This window comes from Tursiops truncatus, chromosome 17 (genome assembly GCF_011762595.2).
Source record: "Tursiops truncatus isolate mTurTru1 chromosome 17, mTurTru1.mat.Y, whole genome shotgun sequence".
Lineage (NCBI taxonomy): Eukaryota > Metazoa > Chordata > Mammalia > Artiodactyla > Delphinidae > Tursiops > Tursiops truncatus.
Genome location: NC_047050.1, coordinates 56,584,094 through 56,604,195, shown reverse-complemented (window position 1 = coordinate 56,604,195; position 20,102 = coordinate 56,584,094).

Sequence of the window (20,102 nt, the reverse complement as noted above, 5' to 3'; positions counted from 1 at the left end):
AGATAGTTTCACTGATTATGGAGTTCTAGGTTGACAGTTTTTTTCCCAATATTTTATAGATATAAGTACACTGTTTTCTGGATTGTATTATTTCCGATGAGAAGTCTGTTATTTTTAATTTTCTTCCTCCCAATATAATTTTATGCTTCTGTGATTTTTCTCTCTGGTATTAATTTTCAGAGATTTAATTATCATTTGCCTTGATGTGGCTTTCTTTATGTTTCTTTTGCTTGAAGTCACTCAGTTGCTTGGGTCTGTGGATTTATAGTTTCCATCAAAGTCTGCCATTATTTCTTCAAATATTTTTACTGCCTCCCCCTTCTGAGATTCCAATTATACATATGTTATTTCACTTAATATTATATCACAGTTCCCTGTTCAAGGAAAGTTCCCTGTTCCTTCCCCCCATAGTATCTTTTCTCTTTTATTTCATGTTGTATAGTTTTATGGCTCTATTTTATACCCTCTACTTCTGCCATATCTAATCTGCTGTTAATCCCACCTGGGTTATTTTTCAATTCAGATATTGCTATTTTTATTTCTATAAGTTTCATTTGTATCTTTTCATATTTTCCACACCATCCTGATCATACTTAGATTTTCTCTACTTTTTTAAACATAAGGAGTCCATTTATTATAGTTGATGAGCCTCCTTGATTTTTACTAAGTCTATCATTTGTCATTTCTGGGTCTGTTTATATTGATTGATATACCTCCTCATTATGAGTCATATTTTTCTGTTTCTTTGCATGCCTAGTAATTTTTTGATTAGTAGATTTTGTGAATTTTATATTGTTAGCTGCTGGATTTTTTTATCCCTTTAAATAATTTGAGACTTCTTTCTAGGACACAGTTATTTGTTGACAGTTTTGTTAAGGGAAACCTAGAGCAGCCTTTAGTCTAGGGTTAATTTGGCCCTACTCCTGAGAAAATATTCTCTAAGGACTCTATTTAATGCCATGTGTGTTAGGAGTTCTTTCTATTCTGGCTGGTGAAAGTAGTAACTCTTTTTCACACTGTATTTTCCCTGAAGATTATTTTAAATGCTCCCTTTCTTTCTTTGGCCTTTATAGTTTTCTCACATGTATGTACTAATCAGTAGCTAGCCAAAGACTCCAGGGTCACTCTCTGCCACTGTCCAGAGCTTTTTGAGTGAAGCTCTCCCCTCCCTAGTACTCTGTATCCAGAATATACCATTTCTCTCCACCTTGGGCTCTCTGAATCCCAAACTCTATCTATTCAACTCAGGGAGACTGCTCAGCTCTGTCTGGGTGCCCAGTCCCTATGCTGTGGCCAGTATGTGCTCCCCAGGTATTAAGATGGGTCACTTGTAGGGCTTATCTTATTTGTTTCACTTCTCTCAGTCATGACTATCCTACAATACCAGTTGTCCAGTTTCTGAAAACTGTTGATTCTCCTATTTTATCTGATTTTTTAGTTGTTTAAGCTGTTTAATTTTTTTTGTCTTTTTTATTTATTTATTTAATTTTATTTTTTTATACAGCAGGTTCTTATTAGTTATCTATTTTATACATATTAGTGTATACATGTCAATCCCAATCTCCCAGTTCATCTCACCCGACCCCCCCTCCCCCACTTTCCCCCCTTGGTGTCCATACCTTTGTTCTCTACGTCTGTGTCTCTATTTCTGCCTTGCAAACTGGTTCATTTGTACCATTATTATAGATTCAACATATATGCATTAACGTACGGTATTGGTTTTTATCTTTCTGACATACTTCACTCTGTATGGCAGTCTCTAGGCCCATCCATGTCTCTACAAAAGCCCCAACTTCATTCCTTTTATGGCTGAGTAATATTCCATTGTGTATATGTATCATGTCTTCTTTATCCATTTGTCTGTTGATGGGCATTTACGTTGCTTCCATGACCTGACTATTGTAAATAGTGCTGCAATGAACATTGGGGTGCATGTGTCTTTTTGAATTATGGTTTTATCTGGGGGTATGCCCAGTAGTGGGATTGCTGGGTCATATGGTAATTCTACTTTCAGCTGTTTAAGAAACCTCCATACTGTTCTCCATAGTGGCTGTATCAATTTACATTCCCACCAACAGTGCAAGAGGGTTCCCTTTTCTCCACATCCTCTCCAGCATCTGTTGTTTGTAGATTTTCTGATGATCCCCATTCTAACTGGTGTAAGGTGATACCTCACTGTAGTTTTGATTTGCATTTCTCTAATAATTAGTGATGTGGAGCAGCTTTTCATGTGCCTCTTGGCCATCTGTATGTCTTCTTTGGAGAAATGTCTATTTAGGTCTTCTACCCATTTTTTGATTGCATTGTTTGCTTTTTTAATACTGAGCTGCATGAGCTATTTATATATTTTGGAGATTAATCCTTTGCCCACTGATTCATTTGCAAATATTTCTCTCACTTTGATGGTTGTCTTTTAATCTTGTTTACAGTTTTCTTTGCTGTGCAAAACCTTTTAGATTTCATTAGGTCACATTTGTTCTTGTTGTTTTTTTTTAATTTCCATTTCTCTAGGAGGTGGGTCAAAAAAGCTCTTGCTGTGATTTATGTCAAAGAGTGTTCTTCCTATGTTTTCCTCTAAGAGTTTTATAGTGTCTGGTCTTACATTTAGGTCTTTAATCTTTTATCAGTTTATTTTTGTGTATGGTGTTTGGGAGTGTTCTAATTTCATGCTTTTACATGTAGTTGTCCAGTTTTCCCAGCACCACTTTTCTCCATTGTATATCTTTGCTTCCTTGTCATAGATTAGTTAACCATAGGTGTGTGAGCTTATCTCTGGGCTTTCTATCCTGTTCCATTGATCTATATTTCTGTTTGTCTGCCAGTACCATATTGTCTTGATTACTGTAGCTTTTAGTATAGTCTGAAGTCAGGGAGTCTGATTCCTCCAGTTCTGTTTTTTTTCCCTCAAGATTGCTTTGGCTATTCGGGGTCTTTTGTCTCTCCATACAAATTTTAAGAATTTTTGTTCTAGTTTTATAAAAAATGCCATTGGTAATTTGATAGGGATTGCATTGAATTTGTAGACTGCTTTGGGTAGTGTAGTCATTTTCACAGTATTGATTCTACCAATCCAAGAACATGGTATATCTCTCCATCTGTCTGTATCATCTTTGATTACTTTCATCAGTGTCTTATAGTTTTCTGAGTAGAGGTCTTTTACCTCCTTAGGTAGGTTTATTCCTAGGTATTTTATTCTTTTAGTTGCAATGGTGAGTGGAATTGTTTCCTTAATTTCTCTTTCTGATCTTTTGTTGCTGGTGTATAGGAATGCCAGAGATTTCTGTGCATTAATTTTGTATCCTACTACTTTACCAAATTCATTGATTAGCTCTAGTAGTTTTCTGGTAGCATCTTTAGGATTCTCTATGTATAGTATCATGTCACCTGCAAACAGTGACTGTTTTACTTCTTTTCCAATTTGTATTCCTTTTATTTCCTTTTCTTCTCTGATTTCTGTGGCTAGGACTTCCAAAAGTATGTTGAATAGTAGTGGCAGTGTGGATATCATTGTCTCCTTCCTGATCATAGAGGAAATGCTTTCAGTTTTTCACCATTGGGAATGATGTTTGCTTTGGGTTTGTCATATATGGCCTTTATTATATTGAGGTAGGTTCCCTCTATGTCCACTTTCTGGAGAGTTTTTATCATAAATGTGTGTTGAATTTTGTTAGAAAAATTGTCTGCATCTATTGAAATGATCATATGGCTTTTATTCTTCAGTTTGTAATATGGTGTATCACAGCTTGATTGATTTGTGTATACTGAAGAGTCCTTGCATCCCTGGGATAAATCCCACTTGATCATAGTGTATGATACTTTTAATGTGCCGTTGGATTCCGTTTGCTAGTATTTTATTGAGGATTTTTGCATCTGTATTCATCAGTGATATTGATCTATAATTTTCATTTTTTGCAGTATCTTTGGGATTTTTTTTTATGGTTTCAGGGTGATGGTGGCCTCGTAGAATGAGTTTGGGAGTGTTCCTTCCTCTGTAATTTTTTGGAAGATTTTGAGAAGAATGGGTGTTGGCTCTTCTCTAAATGTTTGATAAAATTGACCCATGAAGCCATCTGGTCCTGGACTTTTGTTTGTTGGAAGATTTTTAATTACACTTTCAATTTCATTACTTGTGATTAGTCTGTTCATATTTTCTATTTCTTCCTGGTTCAGTCTTGGAAGTTTATACCTTTCTAAGAATTTGTCCATTTCTTTCGGGTTGTGCATTTTATTGGCATAGAGTTGCTTGTAGTAGTCTCTTAGGATGCTTTGTATTTCTGCGGTGTCTGTTGTAACTTCTCCTTTTCCATTTGTAATTTTGTTGATTTGAGTCCACGCCCTCTTTTTCTTGATGAGTCTGGCTAAAGATTTATCAATTTCGTTTATCTTCTCAAAGAACCAGCTTTTAGTTTTATTGACCTTTGCTATTGTGTTCTTTGTTTCTATTTCATTTACTTCTGCTCTGATCTTTATGATTTCTTTCCTTATACTAACTTTGGGTTTTGTTTGTTCTTCTTTCTCTAGTTCCTTTAGGTGTATGGTTAGGTTGTTTATTTGAGATTTTTCTTGTTTCTTGAGGTAGGATTGTACTGCTATAAACTTCCTCTTAAAACTGTTTTTACTGTATCCCATAGGTTTTGAATCATCGTGTTTCTGTTGTCAATTGTCTCTAGGTATTTTTTGATTTCCTCTTTGACTTCTTCAGTGATCTCTTGGTTATTTAGTAACATATTGTTTAGCCTCCATATGTTTGAGTTTTTTACTTTTTCTTTCCGTTAATTTATTTCTAATCTCATAGCGTTGTGGTTGGAAACGTTGCTTGATATGTTTTCAATTTTCTTAAGTTTACCGAGGCTTGATTTGTGGCCCAAGATGTGATCCAGGAGAACGTTTCATGCGCACTTGAGAAGAAAGTGTAATCTGCTGTTTTTGGATGGAATGTCCTATAAATATCAATTAAATCTATCTGGTCTATTGTGTCATTTAAAGCTTGTGTTACCTTATTAGTTTTCTGTCTGGATGATCTGTCCATGGGTGTAAGTGAGGTGTTAAAGTCCCCCACTATTATTGTGTTACTGTCAGTTTCCTCTTTTATAGCTGTTAGCATTTGCCTTATGAATCGAAGTGCTCCTTTTTAGGGTGCATATATATTTATAATTGTTAAATCTTCTTCTTGGATTGATCCCTTGATCATTATGTAGTGTCCCTCTTTGTCTCTTGTAACATTCTTTATTTTAAAGTCTATTTTATCTGATATGAGTATTGCTACTCCAGCTTTCTTTTGATTTCCATTTGCATGGAATATCTTTTTCCATCCCCTCACTTTCAGTCTGTATGTGTCCCTAGGTCTGAAATGGGTCTCTTGTAGACAGCATATATACGGGTCTTGTTTTTGTATCCATTCAGTTAGCCTGTGTCTTTTGGTTGGAGCATTTAATCCATTCACGTTTAAGGTAATTATTGATATGTATGTTCCTAATACCATTTTCTTAATTGTTTTAGTAGGTCTTTTTCTTCTCTTGTGTTTCGCACTTAGAGAAGTTCCTTTAGCATTTGTGTAGAGCTGGTTTTGTGGTGCTGAATTCTCTTAGTTTTTGCTTGTCTGTGAAGCTTTTGATTTCTCCATCAAATCTGAATGAGATCCTTGCCATGTAGAGTAATCTTGGTTGTAGGTTCTTCCATTTCATCACTTTAAATATATCATGCCACTCCCTTCTGGCTTGTAGTTTCTGCTGAGAAATCAGCTGTTAACCTTATGGGAGTTCCCTTGTATGTTATTTGTTGTTTTTCCCTTGTTGCTTTTAATAATTTTTCTTTGTCTTTAATTTTTGTCAATTTGATTACTATGTGTCTCGGTGTGTTTCTCCTTCAGTTTATCCTGCTTGGGACTCTCTGCACTCCCTGGACTTAGGTGGCCATTTCCTTTCCCTTGTTAGGGAAGTTTTTGACTATAAGCTCTTCAAATATTTTCTCGGGTCCTTTCTCTCTGTCTCTTCTCCTTCTGGGACCCCTATAATGTGATTATTGGTGCATTTGATGTTGTCCCAGAGGTCTGTTAGGCTGTCTTCATTTCTTTTCATTCTTTTTTCTTTATTCTGTTCTGTGGCAGTTATCCATTCTGTTCTGTGGCAGTTATCCATTCTGTTCTGTGGCACTTATCCATTCTTCTGCCTCAGTCTTTCTGCTATTGATTCCTTCTAGTGTATTTTTCATTTCAGTTATTGTATTGTTCATCTCTGTTCGTTTGTTCTTTCACTCTTCTAGGTGTTTGTTCTTTAATTCTTCTACGTCTTTGTTAAACATTTCTTGCATCTTCTCAACCTTTGCCTCCATTCTTTTTCCGAGGTCCTGGATCATCTTCCCTATCATTATTCTGAATTCTTTTTCTGGAAGATTGCCTATCTCCACTTCATTTAGTTGTTTTCCTGGGGTTTTATCTTGTTCCTTCATCTGGTACATAGTCCTCTGCCTTTTCATTTTGTCTATCTTTCTGTGAATGCGGTTTTTGTTCCACAGGCTGCAGGATTGTAGTTCTTCTTGCTTGTGCTGGCTGCCCTCTGGTGGAAGAGGCTATCTAAGAGGCTTGTGCAAGCTTCCTGATGGAAGGGATGGGTGGTGGGTAGAGCTGGGTGTTGCTCTGGTGGGCGGAGCTCAGTAAAACTTTAATCCACTTGTGTGCTGATGGGTGGGGCTGACTTCCCTCCCTGTTGGTTGTTTGGCCTAAGGCGACCCAGCACTGGAGCCTACAGGCCCTTTGCTGGGGCTAATGTGGGACTCTGGGAGGGCTCACGCCAAGGAGTACTTCCCAGAACCTCTGCAGCCACTGTTTTTGTCCACACGGTGAGCCACAGCCACCCCCCGCCTCTGCAGGAGATCCTCCAACACTACCAGGTAGGTCTGGTTCAGTCTCCTCTGGGGTCACCGCTCCTTCTCCCTGGGTCCTGATGCACACATACTTTGTGTGTGCCCTCCAAGAGTGCCCCGTTTCCTCCAGACCTGTTGAAGTCCTGCAGTCAAATCCTGCTAGCCTTCAAAGTCTGATTCTCTAGGAATTCCTCCTCCCGTTGCCAGACCCCCAGGTTGGGAAGCCTGTCATGGGGCTTAGAACCTTCACTCCAGTGGGTGGACTTCTGTGGTATAAGTATTCTCCAGTTTGTGAGTCACCCACCCAGTGGTTATGGGATTTGATTTTATTGTGATTGCGCCCCTCCTACCATCTCACTGTGGCTTCTCCTTTGTCTTAGGATGTGGGGTATCATTTCTGGTGAGTTCCAGTGTCTTCCTGTCAATGATTTTTCAGCAGTTTGTTGTGATTTTAGTGCTCTCACAAGAGGGAGTGAGTGTATATCCTTCTACTCGCCACCTTCAATCTGTTTAATTCTTAATTAGAAAGGCCTGGATCATTTGCTGTGGGCAGAATTTGGGCAATTGTTCATTAAAAAAAATCTGAAAAGGAAATTTTGGTTTGATTTTTATTTCTCTGACTACTAGTGAGGCTGAATTTTCCCCAAACGTGTATTGTTTATATTTCTTCTTTCCTGTGTAGACACTACCCATTCTCTACTTTCTATTGCTTTTTCTCTGTCCCAGAGGCCTCCACAGTGAAAACTTTTGTTCCTCCTGTAGTTTGGATAGATTTATGGGACAGTTTTTCATGCTTAATTTCCAGTGCTCTCTCTGTCTAGCAAGTGGGGATCTCCTTTCAGATGAAGGACTTTTATGCCTTGAAGTCTTTTTAGAGAGGTTTTTGTTTTAGTTTGAAATACTTACGGGTAGAAAAAATACATCAGTTATTGGTTTTTCTTCCCATCAATTTACCACTCAAGATCAAATGCCAGGAACAATGCCTAATCACTGACCTTGATTTCTTTTAATTAATTTTGGTTCTGAAAGTATTTTGGCAACTAAGTCTAAATGAAAGGGAGATGAAAATATATCATATAAGGCATCCAACATGTTAGAGAGTGATTAATGAATGCTCTGCTATTGAAGCCTTTTGGGAAGAACTGATGGATGAACTGAGGACAACTGGGAACTTTACTAACTGTAGTTTCACAATTTAAGCACTGGCCTAAATCTTATCTGAGGGATGTTAGTGGATTTATTGATGTAGAACAAGTCATTGAATTACCATTACTCAGAAGTGCCCTTGATTTTGCTGTATATGAAATTATCATCGTTATAATGACTTTTAAATTTACTATCATATTAGGGTCAGTCACTAAATTTTTGTTACACAATGATTTGAACTCCTGATAGATTTTGATCATATCTGTAACACACAATTTAACTGTCTCTTCCATAAGTCCAGAAATTGTATTTTCCCTTTCTAATGTCTCTACAAAATGAAATTTTATTCTAAGAGAAAAGTTGGGGTAATGCAATTTTCCCAGCTTGTATGTTGGCTTCATATTAACGTCAAGATTGGACAACTTGTAATTTTCTTCATCTATGTAACAGAGAACAGTTCCTTAGTGATGCCTTATTTTCACTGATACTTTATATGTTGTTTATTTATTTATTTTTTTTGAGGGGGAGAGCAAGGTGTCAGGATATAACACACTTTTCTTATCTTTCCAGTTGGAGAGTTAGATCTGGTAGCAAGATAGATGGAGATCAGTGGATTGTGTCAGCTCTTTTACTGATAAAGTAAGTTGGAGTAGTGACCTGTATGCTTTGGCCAAGGGAGTTTGCTAATAGATCAACCCTGAATAGACAAACTACATCCACTTCCCCTTCAGTCTCTGACACAGCAGGAAAAATTCAGGTCTTCCCCGAATTGTGGCTTCTTACATTTGGTAGGAAGATAATTAGGAAGAGAGGAGATAGGAAAAGGCTAAGAGAAGCATGCCCTAGTTTTCATCCCAGAGCTACTAATTACCATTGGTTACTTAACCTCCATAGCCTGTTTCCTTATCTGTGAAACAGGATAATACTACCTGCTCATCTTACCTGATTGATATGAAAATTCAGTATGATAACACATATGAATGTGCTTTTTTTTTTTTTTTTGCGGTATGCGGGCCTCTCACTGTTGTGGCCTCTCCCGCTGCGGAGCACAGGCTCCGGACGCGCAGGCTCAGCGGCCATGGCTCACAGGCCCAGCCGCTCTGCGGCATGTGGGATCTTCCCAGACCGGGGCTCGAACCCGCGTTCCCTGCATCAGCAGGCGGACTCTCAACCACTGCACCACCAGGGAAGCCCGAATGTGCTTTTTAAAAAGTAAGTTATTCCTAAATGTGTTTCCGGTGGCCAGTTGTTGCTAAATGACAAAAATCTGCTTGAAGAATATAATAGCAATGTAAATAATATAGCTACCCTTTATATATGCCTTTTCATATCAAGCCACTGTGCTAGGGGCTTGACATGCATTCTCTCCACATTCTCTTTAAATGTTTTTTCTATTTTCTGTATCAATTCACCATAAAAATTATAACTGCAAGTTATTCTTATTCTCAGTTTACAACTTGAGAGGACTGCTTCTTCTCAAATAAATGTTAAGTTTTTGCTTTAACTCCTTGCAAAGCTTTCCAAGAGTTTGTTGCTTTTACTTCTTGGAAAAGGAAATCTTAACACCTCAGACCTCCTCCACAAGAGGAAATGGGGGCAGAATCTTGCCTTAAGTCTTCTCATCACTAAGGTTTCCACTGAAGACAAAAGTGCCTGTAAGGGGTATAAGAAGTGGACTTTGGGTGTGAGATGACTGAAGGAGAGAAGTCATGTCCTGTGTGTCAGCATATGCTCAGTGAAAGCAAAGAAATCTCTCCCCACCCATCTAGCTCCTTTCCTGTTTCTTTGCCCTCTCTCCCTCGCCTACACCGGGTTTGCATGGGCACTGGTCCTGGCTCTAGTCCCCTGAAGGTGGAAGGACGTGCTGAGCCTTGGCTATACCCAGCTTCTGGCTGGTCTCACTGTGCATCTTCTTTGCTCCCCTCCCTGCTCTCTCCCCAGATTTGGGCCCCAAGTTACACTGCCCATAAGGGCAGGACGACCTCTTCCTTCTTCTCCATTGTGCTTGGGGGAATTAACTACAGTAGATGCACTCCGTTCTGGCTTTGCCTCATTAAGAGGTCTCTATGGATTAATTCCCGAGAGATCAAGTCTCATTACTTTACTGTGGCAAAGTGAGATTAGTGCAAAGTAACAAGGAGCCAGATTAATGTGGCCCCAGGAAGTAATCCATAAAAATCTTACGAGTCCTTTAGCAGGCTGTAAATTGGATTTCAGACAGGGTCAGGGGAGGGGGAAGAAACATGTTAAAACACAATCAGTTTTAATGAATAGAGCTAATATTTTAGCACTTCCAAATAGAAGAAAACACCAGAGTAAATAACTCTGAGAACCCAATGGCAATATTTCCTAACATGTGTAAATCATTGAAATTGTGATTATAATCCTAACTGAATTTTTCTTGCTTTATGGCTGCTAGGAAGTGTATTGTTTATTAAGCATCACAGAACTCTGAATCAAAAGAACAAAAGAGAAGTGGAAGGCAAAAGAAAGAAATGAAAAAGAAAAATATCTTGTCTGGATGATCAGTTGTCTGGCTTAGTCTATAGGCAGGCGAATATGCGGTCTTCAGCTTTTTGCAACAAAGCAGTCAGGCTGTTGCAGAGATATATCCCTTCACAGGTCATAGCAGTTGTAGCAGAGCGTGAAAAGCAAATAAACAACTCATTAGTTGTCCATATAGTGTTTTTCTGGGATAAAGAAACTGACTTTGAAAGAGGGGGAAAATTGTTTGGCGACTGATAGGATACAAATTTCTTCCTTTCCTTTCCTTTCCATTATTTTCTTTCCTTTTTAGCACTAACAGGAATGGTGAAGTGACAGGCACTTTGTAGTGGTACCCAGAAATCCTGTGTCATCAGGTGGTTAAGAAAGGATGTCTTGGATATTTTACAGAAATAGTAAACATAATTCTAAAATTCATTTGGAACTGCAAAAGACCCCAAGCTGCCAAAGTAATATTTAGCAAGAAGACCAAAGCTGAAGGCACCACACTTCTGAATTTCAAAGTATATTACAAAGCTATAGTACTCAAAATAGTATGGTACTGGCATAAGAATAGAGATATAGAGCAATGAAACAGAATAAAGAGTCCAGAAATAAATCCATGCATATATTTTCAATTAATCTTCAACAAAAGCAGCAAGAATGCACAATGAGAAAAGAACAATATCTTTAAAAATGATGTTGAGAAAACAAAATACCTACATGCAAAAGAATGAAATTGGATTCTTCACACCATAAACAAAAATCAACTCAAAATGGATTAAAGACTTGAATTTAAGACCTGAAACTGTAAAACTCTGGGAAAAAGCTGCTTGACATTGGTCTTGGCAATGATGTCTCAGATATGACACCAAAACCACAGGCAACAAAAGCAAAAGTAAACAAATAGGATTACATTAAACTAAAAAGTTTCTGTACAACAAACAAAGGAAACAATTAACAAAATGGAAAGGCAACCTATGGAATGGAAAAAAAATTGTAAACCATACATCTGGTAAGGGGTTAATATCTAAAATATATAAGGAATACAACTCAATAGCAAACAAACAAATAACCTGATTAAAAAGCAAGCAAGGGACCTGAATACACATTTCTCCAAAGAAGATATCCAAATGCATGAAAAGGTGCTTAATATTACTAATTATCAAGGAAATTAAAATCAAATCCACAGTGAGCTATCACCTCTTACCTGTTAGGATGACTATTATTAAGAAAACAAAGATAGCTAGTGTTGATAAGGATGTGGAGGAAAGGGAACCCTTGCACACCATTCGTGGGAATGTAGATTGGTACAGCTATGATGGAAAGCAGTATGGAGGTTTCTCACAAAATTAAAAAAAGACCTACCATATGATCCAGCTATCCCATTTCTGGATATTTATCCAAAGGAATTGAAATCAGGATCTTGAAGAGATAGATGCACTTCCATGTTCACTGCAGCATTATTTACAATAGGCAAGATATGGAAACAACTTAAATGTCCATTGATGGATGATTAGATAAAGAAAATGTGATATACAGATGCAATGCAATATTGTTCAACCTTTTAAAAAAGGAAATCTTGCCATTTGTGACAACATGGATGGACCTGAGTAGCATTGCTAAGTGAAATAAGCCAGACACAGAAAAATGCACTGTATGATTTCACTTATGTATAGAATCTAAAATAGTCAAACTCATAGAAATGGAGGATAGAATGATGGTTGCCAGGGTCTAGAGGGAAGAGGAAATGGGGAAATGATGGTTAAAGGATATAATTTCAGTTATGTCAGTTAAATGAGTTCTGGAGATGTACTCTATAGCATGAGCCTATAGCCAACAATACTGTACTGTATACTTAACACCTGCTAAGAGAGAAGATCTCAAGGGGGGACAGCGGGAGGGAAATTTGTGAGGGGATGGATGCACTTATAACCTTGATGATGATGATGGTTTCGTAGGTGTGTACTTATCCCCAAATATCCCCTATTTTCTTTACTTATAAATAAAGCAATATGGTAGACAGAAAAATAGATTACAATGGAATGTTTGAATCCAAATTACAGAATATTTGAAGACTTAATATGTGGTAAAGCAGAAAACCCAAATTATAGGGAAGGGAATCATTTAATTAAAATATTGTTGGGGGGAAATTGCTTTGTCATTTAGAAAAAAAAGTTAGTTGAGATTCTCAGCCCTTATACAGAGCAGTTTCTGAGAAAGCATATGAGTGTGTGTACATATATATGTTATGGATTGACTTGTGTCCTCCCAAAAGACATAACTTTGTTTATAGCAGCCCTAGGAAGCTAACACTATGTATTTAAATATATGTATGTATATAATTATAATATTTTAATGGTTGATTTGCATATTGAAGTGCTAAAACTAGCTAATATAATTTGATGAGGAAGCTTGAGTGGTACTTTGCCTTAACAGGTTTTTTTTTTTTTAATAAATCATTTGTTTAATTTTTGGCTGCATTGGGTCTTCATTGCTGTACGCGGGTTTTCTCTAGTTGCGGCAAGCAGGGGCTACTCTTCCTGCAGTGCATGGGCTTCTCGTTGTGGTGGCTTCTCTTGTTGCAGGACACGGGCTCTAGATGCGTGGGCTTCAGTAGTTGTGGCTCGAGGACTCTAGAGTGCAGGCTCAGTAGTTGCCGTGCACGGGCTTAGTTGCACCGCCGCATATGGGATCTTCCCGGACCAGGGCTCGAACCCGTGTCCCCTGCATTGGCAGGCAGATTCTTAACCACTACGTCACCAGGGAAGCCCCCATCTTAACAGCTTTTAAAACATTTTCTAAAGCAGTGATGATTAAAGCAAAAAGACTAAGATCATTAGATCATTAGAATAGAATGGGAATTTAATGTATAAAAATATAGGAGGAGAGTAAGGATGTGGGCAATCAACTCAGTCCTCTTCCACGTGGACTTACCCAGGCTTCTTCAGAATGTGGTGTCTGGGTTCTGTGAGCATCCTGAGAGAATAAGGCGGAAGTGTGTGACATTTTTTGACTTAGCCTCAGAAGTCATACAGTACCTTTTCTGACACACTCCATTGGTTACTGTAGTCACAAAGACCTGCCCAGGCTCAAAGCAACAGAACATAGACTCACCTCCTTTATTTTTAAACCTATTTTACTGAAGTATAGTTGATTTACAATGTTGTATAAATTTCTGTTGTACAGAAAGTGATTCAGTTATACATATATATGTATATATATACATTCTTTTTCATATTCTTTTCCATTATGGTTTATTACAGAATACTGAATATAGTTCCCTGTGCTATACAGTAGGCCCTTGTTGTTTATGCATTCTATATATAATAGTTTGTGTCTGCTAACCCCAAACTTCCAATCCAATCCTGCCCCACCCTCACCTCCCCCTTGGCAACCACAAGTCTGTTCTCTATGTCTGTGACAGACTTCACCTCTTGATGGGAGAATGGCAAAGTTCTAGGAAAGCACGTGCAATGGGAAATATTGTCGCTACTGTCATAGGAAAATAGTCGGCCATGATTTGGGACTGGGAAATCCTTGCCCTCTCCATATGTAAACTGTATTGACTATAATTGACTTTGCTCTCTGGGTTTCTTGGATTGGTTCTCACATTTGCTTCCCTGAACTCTCACTGTACCCTCACCTTTGCTTCCCTATCATTATCTTGGGGCAAAATTCCTGGACACTGGTGATAATTTTATTTTGTGAGGCATTTTGGGAAAAGATTTGAACTTGATTTCCAACAGAGTTAAAGTGGTTGTAGAATTAGACCCAAGTATAACAGCACAAAAACTCAAATGTAAGGAACTGAGTTTTTGGTAGTTTCAGATGATACAAATGTGAGGAATTGTCGAAGAAATTGTGAGCATATACACAGCTGTACATGCAACCTTCCAGGTATTCCTAGGTGTGGAACGGCCACAAGAATCTTGATCTCTCACCACATTATTTTGGGGGTTCAAGTCAAGCTCGGCTTCACAAAACCTATTGCAGGGCCATGTTAAACCTGTCAACTAGAAATTGACAGCTCTATGACTTTAGCATTGAGAAATTCCTTCTGTTCTTTGTTCTGGGACTCCCTCTTCCTCCCCCACTCCAATCCCTACATCCTGTCACCTATAGCCTCTCTAGGGTCCTCAGATAATGCAGAAGAAAAAAAGATAAGTCTGTCTTATAGAATCTGGAGAAGTTGCTGACTTCAAAAATCAGCCCTGTATCATGAGAATCAGTTCGATCACGTACAGTCTCAAGTTAAGTTCAAAGAAGCAAACTTTGACAAAAGTTTATGTAAAGAATTTTCATTGTTCCTACATCACCATAGCAACCATCTCCTATAACAACTAGCTGATGTTGTCTGAAATGAACCTGCAAAATAACCTTAACTTCTAAGTGGGGTTCTGATAATCTCATATAAGTGATTTCATGGCCCATGATACCCATGGGCTAATTAGCACTTGATAACAGTTATTTGGATGGAGGTCAGCAAATCTTTGATACCAGAGATATTGCTCAGTCCTTTCTATGCCTTAATACCAATAAATACAGTCAACTCAGCCAATGTGGAGACGGCACAGAATTTCAGTTTTATTTATCTTAGGCTTCAATAAAAAATAAATGAAAATAGAGGTCCTACAACATTTTAGATAATGGAAAACCACTATCCAAAGGGGAAAGGTGTGTGTGGCTAGGTGGGTGCTAGCATGGTCTCAGGACTCAGTGCCTGCACCTATAGAGGATCAATATAGATTCGTTGAATAATGAAATGAAGGAAGGAAGGAATTGGGATGATGTTAATAATTAACTAGATTGTGTTAAATAACGAACTAGAAGAATAGAATGCATTATTGCATTCTATTCTTCACTTGGTATTTTGAAGAAAGGGTCAGTTTGAAATCCTTTCCTCCTTGAGTTCACTATATTGGAGAGATCAATTTGTTCTAAAAAGACTGCAAATTCTGTTTGTGGTTTAACTTTGAAAAATTCTCCTTTTTGGTTTAGAAGCACCTGGGTGACATTTTGGAGTTTGTTCTTTTTTTGCATCTGATGCCTCCATGACTGATTCCAGGTAGGCTCAGCAAACACATTTCAGAATTGAGTGAAGGAAGTTGTTAAGATTATATTTCAACTCATATCTAAACAGAGGGTGAGGAAATGCAATTGCAGGAATCATAAAAATGATGAAAAATGATGAAAAAGTCCTTACACAGGACTTTCCCAAGGCACTCGGGACACTGAAGATAATAATTAATGCTTATTAAAGTCCTATGGGGTTTGGAAGGGGGCAAAGAGTATTAACTTGTTTTATAGGGGAAATGAAGCAAGAGAGCTTTAATAAACTCCCTCATATCAAGCAGTAATTATGTAAAAAAAAATAAAGTGTAAAGCACCAAACCCCTTTTTCTCAAGCCCTTGCTCACCAAAGCATAAGATTGCTCCTGAATTGCGGTCTCGAGTAAATTTCAGCAAGACTTACCTCTTTTCTTTTTTTTTTTAAACATCTTTATTGGAGTATAATTGCTTTACAATGGTGTGTTAGTTTCTGCTATATAACAAAGTGAATCAGTTATACATATACATATGTCCCCATATCCCCTCCCTCTTGCGTCTCCCTCCCTCCCACCCTCCCTATCCCACCCCTCTAGGTGGTCACAAAGCACCGAGCTGATCTCCCAGTGCTATGCGACTGCTTCCCACTAACTATCTATTTTACGTTTGGTACTGTATATATGTCCATGCCACTCTCTCACTTTGTCCCAGCTTACCCTTCCCCCTCCCCGTATCCTCAAGTCCATTCTCTAGTAGGCCTGCGTCTTTATTCCCGTCCTACCCCTAGGTTCTTCATGACTTATCTCTTTTACCTTCATACCTTGTGCCTCAGATCAGGTGTTCTAAGCCCTTTTTCCACTGTGCAAACCCCAGCCCTCCACTTCCTTCTCTCTCAACAGAAGAAGTTACTTCCTACTTCACAGAGATCCTTCGGTGAACTCTCAACCTACTTCCTCTCTGACTAAAAATTTGTTTTTATCTTCACCCATTTTCTGCTCATTCCTCTTCCTTGTTTCAGTCTCATCACCTTTCACAGTCAAGTGCATCCATTCCTCTCTGGATTCCATGCATTACAGCCATCTGGCGGGGGGTGGAAGGCAGCAGGGGCTTTTCTGCCACCTGCCGCCGCACCCCTACTTCTTGCCTCCTGTCTTAATCACTCCTCCTCCCTTAGCTCTTTCCTGTTAAGCTGAAATCAGGCTCAAAACTCTCCTTCCCTGAAAATACTTTTCCTTGGCCCTGCTTTTCTTTCACATGACTTCCCCATCTCTCTTTCTTCCTGGGATTGCTAAATTTCTGAAAAGAGCAGCCTGTCCTTATGGGTTTCTTTGCATTGATCATTTGGGCTGCTCTTGTTTTCCCAGGGGCGGGGGGCAGCAGGAGCTTTGGAATCAGGCTGCCTGGGTTCAATCCCAATGAGAGGAAGACTGGCCTTATCACTACTCTGCTGTTGACTGGGAAAAAGTGATCATTCCTTTAATACTGCCTTTTCAAGCACCAATTTATACTGCTCTGCAGTTTACAGGAGCTCTACTTGGAGAGATAAATTGTTTGATTTTATTTTTAAATTTGAGCTCCTGTCTGATAAAAAGACTTGTCTTTCCTATAAAATCAAGCATGTATATTGTTAAGGAGAAACACATTTTTTAAATTTAGATTTTTATTTTAATTGGAAATGAGGAAAGGAAGAAGAACAACTACCATGCATAGTGAAAAATATCTGTGCATAATGGTTGGTTACCATTCACAGCTCTTCAGCCTTTTCTATTAAAAATTTCTGTACAAACAGAATGGGATGGTCACTTCAGTCTGTGGGAAAGCAATTTTCTGTAGACTTTATGGTAAGGATAAGGCAATCTTACTTCACTAGTTACCTGCAGGTCTTACAAGCATTTCTTTCCTACACATGGTTTAAAATCACTGATTTGATAGGTAAGAGAGGTCTAAATGTATCAGGGAGATTGTTGTAGAAAAAAAATGTGCTCTAAGTGAGGGGAGAGGGAAGAAAGAGCAAAGGGCTAAGAAGAGTTACTGGTAGTAGTTCTTTGGGTAAATAAAGCACTGTGATGCTAAAAATGAAATTTGATATCACTTATAACAAGAGACTCAATCTAAAGATACCAAAAAACTGAAGAGGACTTCAACTGCTGCCTCCAGCTGGGGGCCACCAGACAGACATCCATTTCATTCATTCAACAAACATTTATGCAGCACTTTCTAAAGTAAACACTTGGAAGGCAGGAGTGAACAACACAGTTCTTGTGCTGAATGAGTGCATGATGTAGGGCATGAGACAGATAAATATCAATAGTTTACGGTGATAAATGCAGTGATCCAGGTTTCCCTGCAGGTGTGATGAAGTGATACAGACACAAGAAACAGGGCAAGTATCCTGATGGAGGTGCTGACTGGGCTGTACTTGGAGGAGTAACCCTATCATGGAGGGGTGGGAGTGGAAAGGCATTGGGGAGAGATAGAATGGAGAAAATGGGAAGCAAAGAGTCAGAAGAGTGGAGGGTGCAAGATAGGCATCAAAATTTAAATGATGTTGAAATAACACCAGTGGCAATAAAAATGAGGGTAAAAAATACAAATAAAGAATTAAACTTTGCAAATAAAAGATTTGCAAATAAAAGATTATAGCTGGGAATGTAAACCATGACTTAAAAACCCCTGGGAAGAGGATTGTAAATCAGACTGTGTGTGGGTCTGAGTGACCTTGACCAAGCACAGTAATTCTAAGAGCCCAAAACTCTTTAAAAGGTCTCTCAGGCTGCAGATCTCAACTATGCCATGTTCTTGTGTTTCACGGGAAACCACTTTCTACCTATGTTTATTTTCATCTTTGTTCCTCGTGCCCTACTGCAGGGCAACAAAGACTAGATATGCCTAGTGAAGAGTGAGTTTGGTTTGGTCTCTAGATATTCCTTCTAGTCACAAGGATAGATGTGGAATGCTCTAGGCTGTGTCTGCTTTGTAGGTAGAAGTCTGGAGTGGCTCTGTTTCCACCATGCCCCTTGAATTTTTCCTGCAGAAGTTATGACTCGTGGAAATGATACCTGATGCTTTCATGATCTCAAGTGGCTCAACTTTGTAAAAGAATTCTCATAGTGAAACTGGCAGTTTTCTAAAGAAATAGGCAGTGTGGATAAAGAAACAAAGAACTACCTTTTTTTTTACCAGTTTTACAGGATGTGGAGGAACTTATACAATGCTTGGCAAGTATTTTTAAACATGGCACTGAAAATGAAAAAAATGAAGCTTCTGAGAGGGTTATTTCTTTTCTTTTTTTTTTTCTGCTGTGTATTTGCTCTGTTGAAAGAAAGACTTAAGAGCAAAACTGAGAGAAGAAGCTGTATTTCCTCAGCCCTTGTTGTGTTCTACTTGTTCTCACATGTTATTTCACATATGTAGCATATCCAGTGAGGCAGCAAGTAGCATTATTCCCATTTTCTAGAGGAGGAGCCCCCAAACCAAAAAGATCAAATAATTTGTAGAAGAGCAGAGAATCAGTAAAAGAGCTGGGATTGTAGGTGTTGCCTACCTGAGCCTAAAGCTTCAACTTTCCCTACTGTACCAAGTTACAGCAATTTGGGGCCTCCTTTTATGCTCATAGGACCCTATCCTTCCTCCTTCGTCAATAAAAACGTTGTACTTTTCATTGACGTAAAATATACCCCCAGAAAAGTGCACATGTACCTTAGGGGTATAGTTTAATGGATTTTTCACAGACTGACACATCCGTGAATTAGCTCCCAGATCAAGACACAACGGATCACCAGCATCCCCCAAAGTCCCCTCACATCCCAGCCCAGTTGGGAACCCCCATATCCAGAGTAATCACTATCCTGACTTCACCATAGAGAGATTTCGCCTCTTTCTACTTTATACACATGGACTCATGTAGTCGTCTGATTCTGGCTTCTTTCGTTCAACATTGTGAGATTCACACACAAGATTACAAGTCATTGACAATTGTTTATTCTCATTGCTGTGTAGTATTCCATCGTGCAGTCACACCACTATTACCCACTCCTTTGTTGCTGGGAAATTGAGAACTTTCCTGTGTGGCGTTTGTAGTACACAGAGTAATGATTCCCCCAAAGATGTCCACAGCCTAATCCCTGAGGGTATGCTACTTGTGGCAAAAGGGACTTCCCAGAGGTGATTAAGTTAGAGAACTTGAGAGGGGGACGTTTCTTGGGTTATCCAGGTGGGCCCAATGTAACCACAAAGGTCCTTTATAAGCGGGAGGCAGGGGCGGCATATCAGAGAGGAGATGCAATGATGGAAGCGAAGGTTGGAGTGGGACGCATTTCTTTCTTTTTAACAGAGCCGGAGCCGAGGCTTTGCCTGTGCCCCGCCCACCCGCTGCAGCCGCTGCTGCCTCCGCCCTGGCTTCCGGCCTTGTCCCCTCCCCCCTCCCCCCTCCGCCCCCCTCCGCCCCTCTCCGCCGGGCGCAGGTGAAAGGTCAGTCAGAGCGGCGCCCCGCGCGACCCTACGCTGTGGCACCTCCCAGCAGCCACCGCGGTGACTGGGCGGCAGGTTACGCGCTCCTGGAG